This window comes from Diadema setosum, chromosome 6 (genome assembly GCF_964275005.1).
Source record: "Diadema setosum chromosome 6, eeDiaSeto1, whole genome shotgun sequence".
Taxonomy (NCBI): domain Eukaryota; kingdom Metazoa; phylum Echinodermata; class Echinoidea; order Diadematoida; family Diadematidae; genus Diadema; species Diadema setosum.
The window spans coordinates 35,020,285-35,042,889 of NC_092690.1; positions in this window are offsets into that span (position 1 = coordinate 35,020,285).

The following is a 22,605-nucleotide window of genomic DNA, read 5'->3' on the forward strand; positions in this document are numbered from 1 at the left end:
GGAAAAAGATTACAAGTTGAGGTGAAATATTATAAAATTAGTTAACCTATAAGACACTGTTCTAAGGGTTTATATTTATATGTATATTCTTCCTGTTTGTAATTAAATTTGGATAACAAATGACACAGATGGATGGGATACACCAGCATCATCCATATTGTTTTTTATTTTGTAAATTATCTGAAAGAAAAGCCTTATGTCAATCATATGATTTTCACACATGAAATTGCATAGAAAATGTTGTAAAACTGTCCGTTGTTCAAAAATTTAAATTTACTCGGATAATCAGAATCCGCTAAAATTGGACACGGAGATCCGCACGTAATAAAACTAGTATTTACCAGTTTGCCTGTAAAAATTGCTTAATATATTCCACCACATTTTTTTCCGTTTTTTCCTGCCCAATATCTACTTGCTGTTCCTTCATAGATTGACAGGATTGGCCTTACCCCACTATCAATCTTCCTTACGATAAATGTCCATTTGAAAAGAGAGATATTCTGTTGTGGAAAAATAAATTTTGTATCCTTTGTACTGTTTCATTAAAGAATACACATGACTATGACAACTTGAAGGCACATCTTCAGCAGCATCCAATGAATATACCAGTGTAAGATAGGAGCAAAGAGAATAGATTCGAAGCACTCGCAAGCACGCGCTAAAGGGGCTAGTATTAAACTAACTCTTCAATTTCTTCCTCTACATTTTCCCGTTACACATAGGGAGGCAAAAACAGCTTCAACAGACGACTCCAAAATATGAACGTTGGAATCAAGATTGGGAAAAAAAGAAGAAACACGATTGTTTATGAAAATAAAAGTACACCCTACAGTGATTAATAGCTTTGTTGGTTGGCAGATTGGAAAAATAAAGGGCATTTCTTTAATGTTACATTTCATGCTTAGGCCAGAATGATTCCTAGGTATGACAAAATAAGGTCCTATGTTCATTTCGTCCTATGTGAACTTCCTTAAAGGGAGAAAATGAAAGGGAAATAAAAATCACTCCATATCTCTACAGGGGACTGATATGGTAATATAATAACCACACACCCTCTATCGATCATTCGGCAGTTTTGTTACCCAAATGGCGGCGCCCGTGTTTCGCCCGTGAGCATACTACGCAAAATCCCTGTGAAATCGCGAGAGTACGCCCTCTCGGGCTAGCTTGTTGTTTATAGTCTTTGGGAAGGAAGATGCAGGACCTGTAGAGCGTCTTGCAGATTTAGAAAATATTCTTTATATTTTATAGTCATCTTGTGTCATTATCGGGACAGTGTAATGCCGCCTTTGTAAATGTACACGTCGCATCATAGGATGCACACAATCCATCTACGTACGTTTAAGAAATGAGTATCTGAATATAAGAACGACCCAAGTCCATGGAAGACCATTTCGATTAAACTTAAGAAAAAACTTCATATCTTGTTTATCTGTCCAATAATATTCTATTTAACTGTGATGGGAAGGCAACATTGTATATACAAATTATAACATACATTATTACGACAATTAACATTTACATTAATTGTGGAGAGGCCATTTTGTGTGATGGACTTGGGTCGTTCTTTGAATCATATGGACTTGGGTCGTTCTTTGATTCATATACATGATATTCTGCTAAAAAGATGAGAGAAGGATGATAGAGGGCGCTATAATATGAATGTAAGAATGACCCAAGTCCTTCATTCTTACATTAATATAAGATTTAACTCATTCATTTCAGGCACTTCCGGGGGTAATTAGGATTTATCATTTATACACAAGATGAGTCCATGCATAAAGCCACAATTTCCCATGTCAAACTGAATTTGGCCAAACAATTGGACTTGGGTCGTTCTTATATTCAGGTCTTCAAATGATACGCCAACTTCCCAAATGGACCCAGCATGATCAACATGATCTCACCAACAATTATTATCTATCCATATGCCATTAAGATTGATGTCCATGATAACCACAAGAGGGCAGTATTGATCCAGCAGTAGTTCATTTAGATTTTAAAGGCCAGTAGTTTGCACCCCCTTTTCTGTTTCGTTCTCGAACTGTATTTCATTTTTCGAATTAACAGGACTTCGAAACATCGTCACAATGATATTAAAATTAACGAACCCTGTTCCATTTTCAGATGAACATGAGTCTACATAGGGTAATTGTGTGCATATGGATGATAAACATGCAAAAACCTTCGACGAACAACATCCCCAAGAAACATGTGTTACTGCTGAACGGATTCGTTTTTTTGTAAAATGTGCGGGCTAAATGGAAATGGTCAAATTTGTCAAGAGAATGAAACGGACTTGATGAAGGGAAGTGTTGCGTCACGTCACTCATCCGGACTACTGTTTTCAAAACACAATGTTGGATGGATGCTAAATAATCACAGGTATGAATATCCACCAAAAAAGAAAAACAAAACCAACACACGACCAAAAACAAACCAAAACCAACACAAACACAAACAAAACACTGACATTCTTATCACGTTACACTTGTGTGGATTTGAAATTTGTTAAACGATTGATATCTGTTTTGAACCTCTCTTTAGAATAAATACAACAGTCATTACAACTTCGCAAAATAATAATAAGAGTAAGATATGTTCACACAAGAACGTGATGAGACTGTCTTTTCACTTTTATCTCTACAGGGCCTTACCTGGTGAAGCAAACATGCTAGCAAATCAATATTGGATAGATTTTGACGTTCTCACCCTTGGGTAATTTTGTGATATATATTGTTTTTATAATCATGTTTTCCATAGGGTGGAAACCTTAATTTAAATAGAGGCACAATCTCAGCATAACGATGCCAAAGAATGCTAAATGATGTAAAACAAAGCAAAAACAAACAAAAACATAAGTATCAAGCTGAATGCAAGATAATCATGTCATACATGTCAGGTAACACGTAAGCAACCAAACATGGAAGAAAAAAATATTATGGAGGAGCTGATTCACTAGATATAGCATAATGCAGCGATATGCATGCTTGCATACACGGTGTTAACATGATGTTTTTGTCGTGATCCTGATGTAAAGTGAATGCTGTACGATGATTGTTACATGAGAAATGGCGGGTAAAACGGGCATACCGCCAAAACCGCACAGACTCAGCCTAGGATAGCCTTCAAAAGGGAAAGACGGGGGAGTAATACATTCTGGCAAACAGTTTTTCTTCAGAGCGAATGTATTCATTTCAATTGCCCATTCTTTTGAAAGGACAATGCGTTTCATACTTGAATAAATGCGGACAATTATTTCAATCTGCCACAGCTGCGTACTTCAAGACACTCATGTGGGAGCCCCGCAGAAATTCACGGAGTTGCAATTCTCTTTTAAAGCAAGGCATCAAATCTTTAGAAAGAAAACAAGTGTGAAAAAAAAATGCAAAGCTCTGGAATAAGAGCACACGATACGTCGAATGTACATCATGTACTGTTATTACCTATTTGCCTTTGCTCAAGCACAAAGAGGTAGAGGTATCTGCCACGAAGTACTAATCAAAGAGGAAAACACTGTTGTTGATACTGTTGTTTCTCTGTTTTAATCAAATGAACATTCAAATTCTAATTCAAACTTTCACTTTTTTTTCAATAGAATGTATAATCCGTACGCTTTTTATTTCTACGAATGATATGCGTCTTCGTTTGGTAATGCATTAATCAGTTTCTTCAGACAAGAAATGACATTGAACAAGACTATAGATGCATTCTTTTCAAGTATGTTTTTTTATTTCTTTTCGTGGACAATGGTGTAGCTGTACGGTGCCCTCAAAGGATTCCAATGATACAAATAATGAATTTTCGTTAGCAGAACAAGAGGCGTATCTGAAGACTAAAACTCAACAGTACAATGAATATGACATTATCAATGAAAATGCACATCAAAATGATGTAAGAAAAAAAAAAACACTTAAGCAAACGGATAGGTAATAACTTAAATTTTCGTTAAAATCTATGCTGCTGGACCAAACTCCAAACAGCAGGTGAAAATAAATTTCGGCCATTGAAATTCGATATATTGACACTGTCATATGTTGAAATGAAATGAAAGAAAGGGAAGTGCCAGGCTGAACGGACAATATTGGATCAGGGTGGGCGTACTGAGCAAGAGTCACTCTTAAAAGAAGAAAAAATAATACAACAATAATCATTTCCAGCTGTAAAGTGCATCCTATAGATCTGCAATCATCAGAAGATGCAGAGGTATCAGTGGAAACAGACCCTTGTCTGCAGTCGGAGCCTCATGGCACGGGTTTCTATGGTTGAAAGACCAGTCCGAAGTATAACATTGGGAAATATGGTACAAACCTGCGATTAAAAGCCATTTTTGTGGACTCTTTGGATGTTGTCCCAAACACGAGACCCGGGGAGGGGAAAAAACAGGGAAAGCGAGAAAGAGCAAAATAAAACAAAACAAAACAAACAGGAAACAAGCAAAAATAACAAAACAAAACAAGCAAAGCCAAAACAACAACAACAAAAAACGAAGAACAGGAAAAATAAGCAAAACCACATAAAAAAAACCAAAAAACAAAAACAAAAACCAACAATCAAAACAAGCCAGTAAACCAAAGTCAACTACAGGTTAAGTGCCTGATCGTCCATTTCGAGAGACACATGGTCCACAAACATGAGATATAGCAAGGACAAACATGATCACCGATTTCAGGAAAGGAGGCAGTGAAGAAGAGTTGCAAAAAACAAAACAAAACAAAACAAAACAAAAACATTCGGGCATATTCCACGTGAAGTTGTTATGTCGGACCTCTTGTCTCAGTCTTGAATGTCAGTCTTGAAGGACAGATGGCTAGCACTATTTTTAGAGTCACAGGTGAGCTTTTACTTCTTTTTCTTTTTTTTTTTTTATTCATGGTAATCAATGTCTAGAAATCATTGCATTTCTCCTGCATTATGACAATTTGCTTATATCATGTCCTATACAGGAACCTTCACACCCACAAAAACAGCAGAACAACAAAATAACTATTAAAGAAAAGGAATATGCAATTACAATTGAACTATCATGCCACGTTAATTTACCAACAGTTTCAGTTTTGACAAAAGTTTTTCAGAAGTATCAAAATTATAGCATGTATATTACACACACACACACACACACACATATTGGTTTCAGCTTTGGATTTTTCTGCATTATTCACATAAGATTTATTGCATCGTATATTGTACATTTTTGCATTTGTAAACACATTTTTGACAAGTGCAAGGAAGATCTAAAGTCACAGGACCATTATTAATTTTGAACAAAAACTGCAAGCACTGCTGGGAAAGAAGATTATATATCGAGGTCAAAAATTACAAAATTTAATTAACCTACAAGACACTGTTCTAAGGGCTAATATTCATATGTGTATTTTTCCTGTCTGTAATTAAATTTTGATGAAAAATGATACAAATGTATCAGATACACCAGCATCATCCATATTGTTTTTCATTTTGTAAATTATCTGAACGAAAACCCTTACGTAACTCATGTGATTTACACACATGAAATTGCAAAACTGTCCGTTGTTCAAAAATTTAAACTTACGCGGATGATCAGAATCTGTTAAAATTGGACACGAAGACCCGAGCTTAATAAAATTAGCATTTACCAGTTTTGCCCCTGTAAAAATTGCTTAATATATCCCCCACATTTCTTTTTGTTCCTGCCCAAATAACTACTTGCTGTTCCTTCATAGATTAACAAGATTGGCCTTACCCCACTATCAATCTTCCTGACGATTAATGTCCCTTTGAAAAGAGAGATATTCTGTTGAGGAAAACAGCATTCTGTTTCCTTTGCACTGTTTCATTGAAGAATACACATGACTATGACAATTTGAAGGCACATCTTCAGCAGCATCCAATGAATATACCAGTGTAAGGTAGGAGCAAAGGGAATAGATACGAAGCGCACGCAAACACGCACTAAAGGGGCTAGTATTAAGCGTACTCTTCAATTTCTTCCTCTAATTTTTTTTTTCCATTATAAGGAGGCAAAAACAGCTTCAACAGACGACTCTAAAATATGAATGTTAGAATCACGATTAAAAAAAAAGAAGAAACACAATTGCTTATGAAAATAAAAGTACACCTTATTGTGATCACTTGTATTGTTGCGTTCATAGAATATGGAGACAGGAATAATCATAGTCACTCAGACATCGGGTTACTTCAGATGCCGCAACAGCATTTATTCAGGTCTTCTTCTTTCTTTCTTTTTTTTTTTTAAGACGGCAAAGCTCAGCCTCCTCTCTCCAAGAAATCCAAATACAATCTCCCCTCACGAAGGCATCTACCTTGGTCTCATATAGGGTTGTTTATCCTTGTACAATCAAGGAGTGGGCTACACCTGCCTTCCATAGAATGAATAGACTGGAGCAATATCAAGCACCAAAAGGCTATTAAAGCTACACAGCAATGAGACAAAGGAACATACCACACGACTACTACAGAAGGTGCCAGCATCTTCGTTAACTTCCAGTTTATATTGGACTGGATGGTCAATTGCTGATTAATAGGACGTTACGAACTTGACTGTAAGCTAGCTGCAGCAGGACAGGTCATAGACCGTGTATTTAATAGCTTTGTTGGATGGCAGATTGGAATTAAAGGACATTTCTTTAATATTGCATTTCATGCTTAGACCAGAATGACACTTAGGTATGACAAAATAAGGTCCTAAGGACATATTGTCCTCTGTGAGCCCCCTAAAAGGGAGAAAATGAAAGAGAAATAAAAATCACTCCATATCTATACAGGACACAGAAGGATTATCATAAGCCACTGCTATGGTGACATAATAACCGTGCGCCCTCTATCGATCATCCAGCAGTTTTGTTACCCAAATGGCGCCCGTGTTTTGCCCATGAACGTCCTACGCGAATTCCATGTGAAATCGCGAGAGTACGCTCTCTTCAATAGCGCTAGCGTGTTGATTATAATCTTTGGGAAGGAGGGAGCAGGCCCTCCAGAGCGTATCGCATACACATGTTGAAAATAATATTCCCTATTTGTACCGTCATCTTGTGTCATTATAGTAACAGTGTAATGCCGCCTTTGTAAATGTGCAAGTCTCATCATAGGAGGCACACAGGCCATCTACGTACATTAAAGAGATTATAGGTCAACTGCACCAAAGGCCCACCACGATAATGACGATGTCACAAACAATTGTCATCCTTCTACATGCCATTTAAATAAGGGAGTTCACGGTTGTAATTTGCGCATGTGCAAAACAAAGGTCAAATGAGACTGTCTGTGTATTTTGCCACTGACTTTAAAATGGATAGAATCCTTGGGCGACTGGGAATCTGAATTACGTCATTACAATGTACAATGTGTATGTGTTTTAGACTGAATTAGAACGTACAGGTGTAAATTAGTATATTCATTCATCAAAACTGATTAGCAAAATATCTCCATGCATTTCGTGAGCATTGATTTAATAGAAGATGTCATGCTTCAACAAGGAATTCTTGATCACAACACATATCTATGTTGTTTGAGAGTCTATGTTGTAGGGATCAAATGAGGCACGCGCTATTGAATCGTGAACTCCCTTATTAATGCACATGCGGGAGATAACCACAAGAGGGCAGTATTGACCCTGCACTCGTCCGCTTTAGATTTTAAAGGCCAGTGGTTTGCACCTTCTTTCATTTTCGTTCGCGAACTGTATTTCATTTTCGAATTAACCAACCTTCGAAACAACGTCACAATGATATTAAAATTAATAAATCTTGTTTCATTTCGGGTAAACAGGAGTCTAGATAAGTTAAGTAGTTTGTGTGGATTTGAATGAAAAACCTGCAAAAACCTTCGTTCAGACGAACTATCCACAAAAAAGCATGTGTTATTGCTAAACGGATTCATTTTATGCAAAATGTGCGGGCTGAACGGCAATGTTCAAATTTGTCACGAGAATAGAACGGACTTGATGTAGTGAGTTTTCGTGTCACGTCACTCATTCAGACTACTGTTAAAAAAAACAAACAACATGGTAGGCAGATGATAAGTAATTACAGGTATGAATATCAAAAGAAAAGAAAAGGAAAGAAAGGCAAAAACATAACCAATGCATAACCAAAAACAAACCAAAACCAAAACAAACACAAACAAAACACTGAAGTCCTTATCACGTTACACTTGTGTGAATTTGATATTTATCAAACTATTGATATGCCAGCAAATCAATGCAGTACAAATTCTGACCTTAATTTACATCGAGGCATATTCTCAGTTAACGATGCCAATTAAAGAATGCTAATTTGCTGTTAACCAAAACAAAACAAAACAAAACAATCCCAAAAACATAAGTTTCAAGGTGAATACAAAGATAATCCTATCATACATGACAGGTCACACCTAAGCAACTTGACATGGAGGAACAAACATGAAGCAACTGATTCAGTAGATATAACGGTATAATGCAGCGAGATGCATCCTTGCATGCGCGGTGCTAACATGATGTTTTTGTTGTGATCCTGATTTGAACTGAATGCTGCACGATGATTATTACATGAGACATGGCAGGCTAATCGGGCATACTGCCAAAATTGCACAGACTCAGCCTAGGTGATGGATGGCCTTTAGAAGGGAAAAATGGGGGCGTAATAACTCTAGGCAAACATTTTTTTTTTCTTCAGAGCGAATGTATTCGTTTGAATAGCATATTCTTTTGAAAGGACAATGCGTTTCATACTTGAATAAATGCGGACAATTGTTTGATTCTGCCGCAGCTGCGTACTTCAAAACATCAATGTGGGAGCCCCGCAGAAATCCCCGGAGTTGCAATTCGGTATTAAAGCAAGGCATCAATTTTTTAGAAAGAAGTGTGACAAATGCAATGCAAAAAGAGCACTAAATATATAAATTCGTCGAATGTATATCATGTATTGATATCAACTATTTCCCTTTGCCCAAGTACAAAACGCTAAAGGTATCTGCCAGAAAATACTCACCACATAAGAAAACCTTTGGTAATACATTTCTCAGTTTCTTCAGACAAGGAATAATATTGATTCATTTTTTTCAAGTATATTTTGATTTTTTTTTTCCGTGGAGGTATACGGTGCCGTCAAATTATTTCAACAATACAAATAATGAATTTTCGTGAACAGAACATAAGGAGTTTCTAAAGAGTGAAAATCAATACTACAATAAATATAGCGTTATCAATGAAAATACTTATCAAAATGATGCCCCCCCTAAAAAACACCAAAAAACAAAACAACAACAGTTAAGCAAGCGGATAGGTAATAAGTTAATTAAAAGTAAAAACTTTACTGCTGGACTCAACTCCAAGCAGCAGAAAAAAAAGAGGAATAATGCGGCCATTGGAAGTCAATATATTGCCATTCTCATATGTTGAAATAAAATGGAAGAAAAGGAAATGCCAAACTGATCGGACACTATTATATCAGGGTGGGCGTACTGAACAAGAGTCAATCCTAAAAAGAAAAAAAAAAGTAATAAACAAAATTAATGCATTTCCAGCAGCTGTGAAGTATATCCTACACATCTGCAATCATCAGAACTTGCAGAGGTATTAGTGGAAACAGACCCTTGTCTGCAGATGGAGCCTCATGGCACGGGGTTCTATGGTTCAAAAGACCAGTCCGAAATATAACATTGGGAAATAAGGTACAAACCTGCGAATAAAAGACATTAGTGGACTCTGTGAATGCTGTCCCAAACAAGAGATCCGGTGAGGGGAAAAAAAAAACAGGAAAGCGAGAAAAAGCAAAATAAATCAAAACAAAACAAAACATAAATCGAGAAAAAAAAACACCAAGCAAACCCAAACCAAAAACAAACAAACAAACAAACAAACAAACAAACAAACAAACAAGTAAACAAAACCATGTAAAAAACACAGAAACGAACAATCAACAAAAACAAACAAACAAACAAACAAACAAACAAACAATCCAACGACAGGTTACATGCCTGATCGTCCATTTCGAGAAACAGCAAAAACATTAGAAAAACCAAGGATAAACACGATAACCGATTTCAGTAAAGGAGTCAATGCAGAAGATTTGGCAGAAATGAAAAAAAAAAAAAAAAAAACATGCTGGCATATTCCACGTGAAGTTGTGAATGAAGGACCTCTTGTCTCAGTTTTGAAGGATAGATGGCCAGTCACAGGTGAGCTTTCATATTTTTCTCTTTTTTTTTAATTCATGGTAATCACTGTCTAGAAATCATTGCACTTCTCCTGCATTGTTACAAGTTGCTTACGTCATGTTCTATACAGGAACCTTCACTCCACAAAAAACAACAAAACAACAAAATAATCAGTAAATAAAATCAATAATTATGCAAACTTCATGTTACACTTGAAAATACCGTATCACGTTACTTGACCCAAAGGTTTCAATTATTTTCAAGTCTTGAGAAATATCAAAATTATTGTATGTATATAACCAATAAACATTAGGTTGGAGTTTTTAATTTCTGCGCAATATTCAAATAAGGTTAAGTGCAACGTACATTGTACATAAGTGCAATTGTCTACATACGATTGTATTTTGACATATCGATTGAAGCTTTAAAGTCTCAGGACCATAAAAACAACAACTGCAAAACATTGCTAAAAATACTATTACATATTGAGGTCAAAGTTCAAAATATTAAGTGAATGTGGTGAGAGGGTTTAACTCTGGCGATTTCAAAGGCGAACCGGTGAAGTACGCCATAGAGGCAATCATGGAGCCCAAATGGTGATCATTTTGTTAATATGCCACTAGGAGAGGGTGATGGCTTGCAATGTCGCGAGGGTATAACGTGATCCTATGAAGCGAACTCTTACCGTCCTTTCGTTTTCTCCATATTAAGGAGGCAAAAAAAGAAGAAGAAGAAAACCGACTCCAAAAAATGAACGACGGAATGAAGATTCAAAAAAAAAAAAAAAAAGAGAAGGCAAAAAGGGGAGGGGGAATCAGAATAATTGACACAATGGGACGTAAAAGAATAATTAATTGTTCTTGCCCGATCGAGACTCCGCCTCCGTTGCTAGGGTGTATGCTAATGAGGCATTGCTCTTGACCCCATTGAAGACAAAGCAAAGCATGGTGCTCGCGGCGGCGTCGGCGGCCAAGCGGCGAGGGCTTTAGAATTACGCAATAATAGTGAGCTGACCAAGGCTATCGATTGCATGACCAGCGAGTTTCGTTTGATACATGCACTCCATTTCATGAAGTGGTGATTGATGTGACGCACAAATCGCGCTGAAAAAAATGAATTCCAACGAACGATCACGCAAAATTTATGATACTTTATCTATGAGCTAATACAATGATCATGTTGCATATCGAACTTGAAACCTCTTTATGTGTGTGTGTACTTTTACAACGGTTATTAATTGGGCTCATTAATGAATTCATTAAAATAATCATAACTTTCGTTCCCTGGTATGTGACTTGCTGTTTAAAGTTTATCTCTGGAGATATAGTAGGGCCTAAGTTTTCAATTATTCTCGTTTTTATAAAGTCAACAATTCGTGTGATAATTCGCCAAATGTATGTAATGCGTACTATTATTTCCCCGGTTGATAAAACTTATTGCCCTATTTCTTATGATGGTTTGGGCCGTGACGGCATGGAGAGAAATCGGAAGACAAACAATATTAATGCCCAAATAGCTCGTGTTCCCTTTGGAGGATATTCTGACTCTTGTCATCTCTGTATTTTTTAGAAGTAGGACCTATTTGAGAAAGGGACAGAAAGCTGTGTCGCTACTCAAAAGTGTGTTTCTTCATTTTGTTTTGTTTTTTAATCAGAATGTTTGTAATGATAGCTGTTTGTCGTGTATTGCGTGTAGTTGACATGTGAGAGGTCAAGTCTGCAAAGAATTTGGCTAACAGCTTTGCGAAGTAGCTGCGCTAATTGCCCATTGAATTGCGTATTCTGAGGAATTTCGAATGAAAGAACTCGGACGACACTGTTCACGCCTTGTATCTGAGTAAACCCCGCATCAACGAAGCCTTAAACAATGAACGGTAAACTTCCTGCTATCAAGGGGTGGATAATCACGCAACCAGTATTCTTTCTTCGCCATTTATAGCAGAATCAGTGACGGAAGAGAGCAACAGTGTTGGAGGATCGGCATTATGTCTGCTAATTTGTAAAATAATTTTTCAGTCCCCTTTTGTGTTCCGAACTACAGTCAGGGACGCTAACTTATCCCCTACAAGCTATTGTTACTATCTTAAAACGTGAATTTTATGAGAGGTTAAAAGTGATCGCGGAAACAGTTCTTCTGCATGACACATACAGGCTTTTATAATAGCATACCAAGCTTAAATCGTTTGCCTGTATAGAAAGGGCGGGGATACACACTTATCGCAATCATCCGGATTTGAGAGTGATAGTACAATCTACTACCTTTCTTCATCTTTCCCCCGACAACGGCCATGGTAATTCAAAACAAACAAACAAACAAACAAACAAACAGACAAACAAGCAGTTGCATTATATCAGAACGTACAGAATTTTTGTGTTTCATGTATGTATTGGTCATCTCTTGATGTATAGTAGGCATTTGTTGTCGTTTTTACAGCGTTTCCTAATGAATGCCTATGGGGAAAACCCAACACAACTTTTATCAAGGAGGGAAGGGAACTTAAATTTAAATATAACATAGTTAACAGAAATCAGACATGTAAATAAAGCAATCATATACATCCGCACGGCAGGTTGTAATCCCTTACTTTGATTATCAAACATGATCGCCTGCATTTACTTGTTTTTTATTCTAATTTCTTGAACTTTGCCTCATTTTCTCCTTTTTTTTTAATAATTGCTCGAAACATATAAAAATCGTAACACAGTCTGCTATCCCACAACATAATATTCCATTTGATTCGTCACTTATTGTTTGTCGGGTGACGCCAAATGTTGGAATCTCGAGCGATGATACACGGCATTTTGTTTGTTGGTTTTCGTCTCATCGCTCAAAAGAATTTTGACTACGATTACAGAGGTATCATCTACAAGACATAACTGAGGGTTTACAGAAGTGATCATCAATTCAGTAAGGATTAGTCAAGTCATGAATTCACTTTACCTATCATGTCTAATCGAACTACGACATTGTTTGGGTAACCGCGCCTTTTTATTCTCATAGTTCAAACTAATTCTTGACATAATCAAAACAAATAATTGTTTTATAGAATTTCTCAAAATACTCAAAAGATGGCCTAAGTCAAACCTTTCTACAAAGATTGCATACGGCAATCTTTACTAGCCTAAACAAGTTTTCTAGGGCTATCAGTTCCTCCACGACGATGACTTCGATTGCGTTTTGAACAGTGCCTTGTATCGAACTACTTTCAAAACAGCTATTACCTTTATAGCTCAATTAATAAACCAGTCTTTTGAATTCATAACCAACATTCGTAATCGTAACCATACAGTAACATAATACTGCATGTCAATAAAAGTTGGAAAATGAAAATGCTACAATAGCGCAAAATAAATGAGTAACGATTATCTTCATACATTCTAATTCCTAAGTGATGTCGCTACGAAAATGACACATTTTTTGACGACTGCTTCAAGCAAATAAAAGTAAAAAGGAATGGGATATACTTCTAATAATAGTACCACGCCGTACAATGCATTTCACTGTATTCGGTAACGTTTGGTTACGTTTCTGTGCGCTTTACGTACGGAAAATAAAAGGCAGATCGGTGTTATCAACATGCTAATACACAACGCATTCGAAATGTTTTTTTGAAATACACCGTGTACAATATAATGTTTTAGTATACGGTTTGAAACTTTGAATTTGCGAGTCCTTTATAAAGTTATAAGCAGGGTTATTACATTATCAAGCAATAATTAAAGTATTTAGGGATTCGGATTTGCGCAGAAGACTAACAGTGCTATATATGGCGATCGTTCGCAACAGAGACAGTCCTCTTTAATAGATATAGAATGTAATTCTGTTTTCATGAATTGAAAGAGAAACGAAAAGAAGTCAACTTTTTAATTTCATTTAGCTGTCTCACCAAATGAACTTCATTTGATCTGCCATGTATGATAAATTGCTGTGTGTTCTATTAATTCAATTAAATTATTTAATCGGCGTGCTTGCTTTTTATGCAGAATATCAAGGGTAAGTTTAATTCATTGAAGTTCATAATGTCTGTACATATGGCGTGTTCGTTGTTTTGTATTTTCATTTTTATAATATATCATGTGCCCATTATCTGATTCTGACCACGAAAATATGGCGACTGTTTAAATGCGGAACATGTACTGGAAAACTATAATGTCTCCTGCCAGTATAGACAAACTAATTTCTAGTCTATCCCCCCTTGAAATGGGAATGAAATAAAAAAAAAAAAAAAACGAAGTACGACTTTCAGTAGATTTCAACCGTTTGTATATTGCCTGATTCCTAAGTTTATAAATCCTTCCCCATGTTTTCCTTGTATATTGATTACGCATAACGATGAGTCTCTACAACCCGATTGGCCAAATTCATCACACCGCTTATCTCCTACAGCATAATGGGAGTCTTTTAAACCCGATTGGTTAATACCTCGCACCACTCACAGCTTTCCATATGCGTTTAATGGTAATTTTTACTCGGCCTTGGTTTGTGATACCGTCAATGAGTTGGCGTGACATGTTAGGAACTCCCATGCGTGTGTACCCGCAATGTCACATCTTAATTGCATAGAATAGGTTATATGGGCGAGTGCCCTTGTTTGAGAGGCGTAAAGTGTGTCACACGAATTTTATTTCTAATAGCAGGACGCTGAACGTGATAGTTTTGTCTTTCAAACAGGTATTTTTTTTTTCTATCCTGTCTTTCTTTTCAACATAGTAATTCTTTTCTCTTTTTTATCCATTCACTACATCACTACTGGACCTTTTCGCGCGCTCAAAGCGCACTAGCTTTACATAACGGGAGCCAGTCAAAAACTATGCATGTCGTTCATAATGTCCGCTCGGATTTCTGTGTTATACATTCTCTATTGTCATCGTCTCGGAAGCCCTCGGAGACAACCAATTTGTCCTCATTTACATGTTATGTGTGTTCCATGTTTCTCTTCGTTGTCACTGAACTTTCTCGTCTACCTTGTACTGCTCTCTTTTCCTCCCTGTTCGTCTTCTTCACAGCGATCCTCTGTCCATCATGATTCTGACAAAATTCATGTTCTTTGGCTTCTCCAGTGTCCTACCTCAATCTGTTGGTTGATTATTTTCATGCAATGCTCACTCGTTCCTGTAATTGTGGATTGTATGACAACACAAACTCTCATAGATATGTCTCACCTTTACAATGGCTAATTTCCCGAATGCTCCGTTTAGTTCTCTATCAAAGGATGACTTTTTTGAGCTTTTCAGGCAAATAAGGTTAGAATCAGATTCAGTTGGTGGAGCATCTAATTCACGATCAACGTTTTATGACAATTCTGTCGCTGACAATTTACACTCTTCCGTAAATGAATTGCCCTCTGATTTCAGTGAAGAGTTAAATGAAAATATGTCGTGTAATTATATTACGGTGAATCAATGTAAAGATAAGTGTAATAGTTTTTCTAATGATATATTTTCTTTGTTGCATTTAGATATTCGGAGTTTCAACAAACATTTTGATGAGTTCAAATTATTTTTAGAGACTGATGCTGATCAGTCATTCTCTGTTATTGGTTTAAGTGAAACCTGGTTAAATTCTAACTCTGAAAGTTTTTTTTTTTTTTTTTCGATTGACGGCTATAAAATGTTTGTCAATAATAGACCCGATAAGAGTGGTGGAGGTGTTGCACTTTATATATCGCATACTTTTGAATGTATTGTTCATGATGATATTTCGAGAATGGATAATATTGTTGAATCCTTTTTTTTTTTCTTTTTTTTTTAGAAATTTGGCATACCAGGAATTAGAAATATTGTGGTAGGCATTATGTACAGACCTCCCAACTCCAATATCAAGGATTTTTAAACTTACCTTTCTGATTTGGTGAAATCCCCTGTTTTTTAAAGCAAAGATTGTTTCTTCCTCGGCGATTTTAATATTGACTTACTTAAGTCGGGAAATGATACTGTCGCAAACGAGTTTCTTCAGACATTTTTGTCCTCCTCTATTCTTCCGCTTATTTCGAAACCCACGCGTGTCACAGATCACTCTGCTACCCTTAATGATAATTTGTTTAGTAACACCCTTCCCCCAACTGATTCTTATATAATTCTTTCAGATATGACTGATCATTATCCAATTATGACTCATTTTGCTCTTAAAACCTCTGTTAATAATGCTAATTTTTTTAGATCTCCTTTATTAAGTCGTAGAGTTTCGTCTGAAAAATTAGCTAGTCTTGATGCGGTTCTCGAAAATGCTGACTGGTCTAGAGTATTTGAAAGTGATGACATCAATTTGTCTTTTGATCATTTCATGGAAATATTCAATTTTCATTTGGATAATGTAATTCCAAAGCAAAACAAGAAACCAGACTATAAAAAGACTCCTAGATTACCGTGGATTTCAAAATCAATTCCTCGGTCGATTAACAGGAAAAATCGATTATATTATAGATACAAATTGGAAAAAAAAACTGAGCGATCAAAACATAAATACACTTCATATGAAAATACCCTCACTATGATTTTACGTTCCGAAAAGAAAAAAATATTATTTTAAGCAACTGCAAAGATATAAGTTTGATATGAAAAACACTTGGAATGTTTTAAAGCAAGCTATGAATGTTTCGAGTAAACATTCAGCTATTGATAATATTAAGTTGAATGATGAAATCATCAGTGACCCTGTTCACATTGCAAATGTTTTCAATTCTTATTTTTCAAAGATAGGTGAAAATTACGCCCAAAATATCCCTGCGTCAGAGCATCACTTTACTGAATACCTAGATCAGTGCAATCCCAATTCTGTTTATTTTACTCCAACCAATAGGCATGAGATTATGGATATTGTATCTTCCTTTAAGAACAAGAGGAGTTCTGGTTATGATGATATAGATAATTGTATTCTTAAAGGTGTTATATCTTCAGTTGCTGATCCACTTGTTCATATTTTCAATTTATCAATTTCTAATGGTGTGTTTCCCGATAAGATGAAACTGGCCAAAGTAATTCCATTATTTAAGAAGGGTGACAAATATGAAGTCAGTAATTATCGTCCAATTTCACTATTATCATCGTTGTCCAAAGTTTTAGAGAAACTCATTTATAAGAGAACTATTAATTTTTTGAAGTTGCATAATATTTTGACTAATTCTCAATTTGGTTTTCGAGAGAAGCATAATACAACTCATGCTCTTTTATACTTTGTTGATCAAGTGGCTCATGCAATTGATAATCACTCTCATTTAATTACTATTTTCTTGGACTTCTCCAAGGCCTTCGACACAGTTGATCATGATATTCTACTCCACAAGTTATCACATTACGGAATACGTGGGAAGGCCTTGGAGTGGTTCAGGAGTTATTTAGGAAATAGAAGACAATTTGTTAAAATTAAAGACAATCTTTCAGTAATAAGAGAAGTGAATTTTGGCGTTCCACAAGGAAGTTTATTAGGGCCACTATTATTTATTGTTTATATCAATGATTTTTGCCAGGCATCCGATGTACTATCCTTTATCCATTTTGCTGACGATACCAGTGTATTTTTTGCCCACAATGATGTTAATTTTCTTGTTCAAGAAGTCAATACTGAATTAAAAAAAGTGAATAATTGGGTAAGAGCCAATAAATTATCATTGAATACCCAAAAAACGATATATATGATTTTTAGTAATACTGTTGACATTTTGAGTACAGCTATAGTTTTGAATGATTTTCATTTAGAACAAGTTTCACATTTTAAATTCCTTGGAATTATTGTTGACGACAAACTTTCCTGGAAGTTACATATTGATTATATATCCAACATAATCTCACGTAATATAGGTGTTATAAATAGAATGAAATTGTATATCCCACAAAAAAGCATTACTTATGTCATATTCGTCACTGATATTGCCATATCTTAATTATGGTGTTTTAGTTTGGGGCAACACTCACCAGAACCTACTGGATAGAGTGTTCCTTCTACAAAACGGCCGTGATAAGGCAAAGGAACGTAACTCAAAATTTGGGCATTTTGAGTTATGAGCATATGGCTCCTAAATAAAAATGTGCTCTTTTTAATGGTGAATGTCTCAATTCTCAAATGTTTACCATTTGAGAGATAAAAAGCGTATCTCACACACCTTTTTCACAACGTTGCCGTTTCCAGCTAGGCAAAACAACGTAAGCTGAGATACGTATAGAAATGACAAAGAAAGCATTTTCGCTGTTACGGCAAATGAACGTATCTTTACATACACTGTTTTTTCATGGTGGTTTCTCAAGAAAAAAGAAGGAAATTGCGACGCCAAAAGAACGTATGTCATCATACAGCGCTTTGCTGTATAAAATCAGGGCCATGCGCGCTACAGTCAGCACGGCAAAAGAACGTATGTCATCATACAGCGCTTTGCTGTATAAAATCAGGGCCATGCGCGCTACAGTCAGCACGGCAAAACAACGTATCATCATCGTGGCCATCACAACACACGCTACACTGCATATCTCTATGCGGCCGTAATAAGGCAAAACAACGTAACTCAGAATATCATGTTCTGAGAAAAACGACTTTGAAAATTCAATTGGTTCCCATTTTTCCGTCATAGGAGCAAAACACTTTAGAAGCAGCGAAGTTTCTTAGGCATTAATAAAGAATATCTCGGGAAAATTTCAGTAAAATAGGACTTCCCGTTTTAGAGTAATTGCCATGTTTAGAATAGATACAGCATTTTACCGAATCACAGCACTGTGCTGATGAGTAATTCTAGTTTGCCAAAAGAGCGTATCCTTACTTACGTTGTGCGAGTATGTACTAAAATGTAATTAGTTGTTATCTACCAATTACTGTATATTTTTGTTTTACTTCATTTGCATACACAGTTTATAGTTTATTGAGATGTCCATTCTTTTTTATTATCTTTAAGTGTATGTTTTTTATCTCTTGATGTAAGATTTTTTTCATTGGGAGCATAATTATATGTGGTTTATCATTCATGTTGTTTTAACAAAAGCATGGATTTGGATTAATATTGACAACCATAGTACGAGTTTGGGTAAAGTCTGAAAATGGATTTCATTACACTTCTTATGCCATGTGCTACAATTAAGATGAACTTGAAATATGTATAATTTTTAGTATGAAAATGCATGAGTGGCAACTATTATGACTGTATGGGAACTGGCAAAAAAAAAAATAAAATGGGTATAAAAAAGAATTGTATAGACATCTGCACATACACTTCGTTTCAAAGACACACACACGCATGTGTTAATATTGAGACTCCTGTTTTAATTTCTATCTTTTCTTTGATTTATTTAATTATTTCCATTGAGATGAAAGGATTTGAACAGACATAATAATATTAAGTACTTTGTTTATCGTTATAAGTTGTTGATGTTTGGTTGATTGCATGAATTGTATCCGTAAGGTTAAAATGCCTCAATTCTTTGAACAACAACAATAATAACAATGATTTATCAGGTAAGTATGAATCCAGGTTTTAATGTTTTTAGGTGTAACTTGACCCCACACACACACACACACACACACACGCACACACACAACCAAGCAAGTACAAAACACACACACACACATACACATCTCAGACTTATCAGGGGTGCAAACATTCTCTCAGTTGAATAACTTTGAGGTAGACATGACAGAAACGTAGATGCAGAGACTGATTTACATTTTTCTTAAAGGTTTATAGGGAAAAAATGTGTGTACATCTGTTTCTCAAAGACAACAGCATTACAGAAATTATTCGATTATTTGCAAGTCTTAAAAATATGAAATAGGTATCTACGCTTTCTTCTTACAATCTAAGATAGAGTTTGATATGCCATTATGCTTTTATCACATTGAAAGCAAATCAGCAGTAACTATAAACATTATCATGATGGTAAAAGAAATAGAAAAAAAAATGTAATTTACTTCCCGAGTAAAGTAGCCTTTATTATTTCGTACCACAGTTGAACAGAACCATGGGACCAAAATTTTCAATTTCAATAGAACAGAACATATTTTTTTTTTTCTGGAGATTAGTTATACTTAGTTATACTATTACCATATCAGACCTTCGCATCAATTTTTACCTTGGAAGATCAGAACATCTACAAATTACAAATTATAAATAGCACACAATGTATTTTTAATCCTTACTGTTGTTGAAGATCAAGTGTAGTAAGAAGTAAATACTTGGGTAAAGAACAATTATCAGGCAGCTGAAACGAAGGGAGAATTTGCAACAGTATTCACTTTAAACACATTTCAATAAACGTCTTATCACAACAGCGATTTGCTGTGCTGCAATACATCTGCATTGTCTGAGAGCTCCCGGAGAGATTAGGCTCAAAATAAATCAAAATTATGCAGGAAATAAAGGTTACTATTTCCCTGGTTTTCTGAAATATGTTGACAAGTTTCAATCAACATGATATTGATTTTGAGGGCAAGCATTTACAACAATATTTGATATGAACAAGTGATAGTCTTACCTAAAGTTGATAATCATCATTTCAAAGGGCAATAAGCCCTCATCATATTTTTTCTTTAAAATAGAATCTTTAGTTTCATATCAATATAAAAAAAGAAATCTTTCTTGTGCCTTAATAACGTAAGAATAATCATTAACATTTCACAGTTGAGTTTTGCGAGTTCTTAATTTAACTGTGAAAGATTTACTTGATCCTATATAAACAATCCGAGTGTTATTATTTTTCTCTTAGAGTTGACTGATCTAGTGCACAATCCACTCCATCCTTCATGAGATTCTGACGGGCGTGCAGAGCTGTTCTGAAATTTGTATAGTTGCTCCTTTCTCTGCTTTCGAACTGCTCGGTAGACCACTGCAGGAAAATGAAAAAGAAACGCAAGAGAATAATTAACACAAAATAAAATGAGGCACTCTGTATTTTCCACAAAAGAAAGCTAGTGAATTTCAATTCTGCTTTAGTTATGTGATTAAATTCTTCATTAGACATGGTTGTTTGTAACAAATCCTCTCTCACAGACCCCCCCCCCTCCTAAAAAAAGCAAAGAATATGAGAATGAGTATTTATGAAGAGTTTGTTCGCAAAACCGATAAGTCCGTTTTTGAAGATTTTGAAGTACAGTCTCTCTCATAATGTACAATATGATATCTTTTAAATTATATACTGGTCAGTCCATAAAATGGAACATTTTTGAAGTTGTGGTCAAAAGAAGCAAACAATTTCTTATTATTCTCTTTATTTTTCTTGACCCTTAATCGCAAATATCTCCATTTGGCAAATATGGACTTATCGTATTTTGCAAACAAACTCTTCAAATAATGAAATACACTCACAATATCTATTATTCAACATCATACAAATACCCCTTGAGGATGCACAAGGCTTTGTGTTTGTTTTGAGACAGAATATGGTTACCATTTCATCTGTTTTCATTTAATATCATTTTTTATCGCTAAGGAATGAACTGTGAAATGTGGTATTCTCAAATTATCAGAGAGTCATCATCATGGATTCTGCCTTCTTTTATTTTTATTTTTTTTTCCAAATGCCGGCATGTGTCGCTAGTGATAATGACAAAGGTGGGATTCATTTCTGCCCCCTTCTCCTAATGCTTTTTTTTTGTATGAATTAATAGGTGATTATTCAACGTGTACCTTTCATTGTACTTGATACACTGCATTCCTTTTCTGTGCTGGTCTTGGCTGGCTGTTGGTGTGGACACTGAAAAGAGAGACAAGCAAATATGTATATCAACACGGATGTTAATATCACCTAAAGTAGACGATTGGGTCTGAATATTTGAACTATACATAGTATTTAAAACAACCTAACTTAAGAATAAATATTTGAATTCCATAAGCTTTTGCCCTCAACATTTTTATGGGGGAGGGGTGGAACGTATTTAATAGCATGTATAGGATCTACCATGGCAACAATGCATTATATCGTATCGAAATGAAAAAAAAAATAATGTTTTAAAGAATATGTACAGCTGATTAAAATTGCACAAGGAATTAAAAACAAAATGAATCAGGCCTCCATAGTTAGCAGGTAAAGAGTACCATTAAATATTACCTTATTTTTTAGGCTATTTATAAGTGAGTAAATTCCTGTATGTATGAAAACACCACAATCACATTCTTCATCCTTTCAAGAAATAACAAACAAGATCTAAGACTACTTATGTTTAGCCAAAGATATAGACCAAACATTACATTTTATCCCTACTTTTCTTGCCAAAGTAATGATGTTAATGTCATTATTAGAACATATCGTCTGCCATCAGTTCATGTAGCCACTAAAGACTAAATGGAATTCATCAGTATCAAGCTTTATTGTCATTAGCTTGTAGTCGAGTCTATTGTTTACTATAAAGCTGTTACTTTACAAAACTGAATTTGAGGTAGAAGACCTCAAGTCGAATGATGTCGATCATCATAACAGTATATTGGGGTCCACTTCCTTTGCGCATAGGTAAATTTCTTTTGAGAGTCACTACTTAATCTACTAGACCACTAGTAGT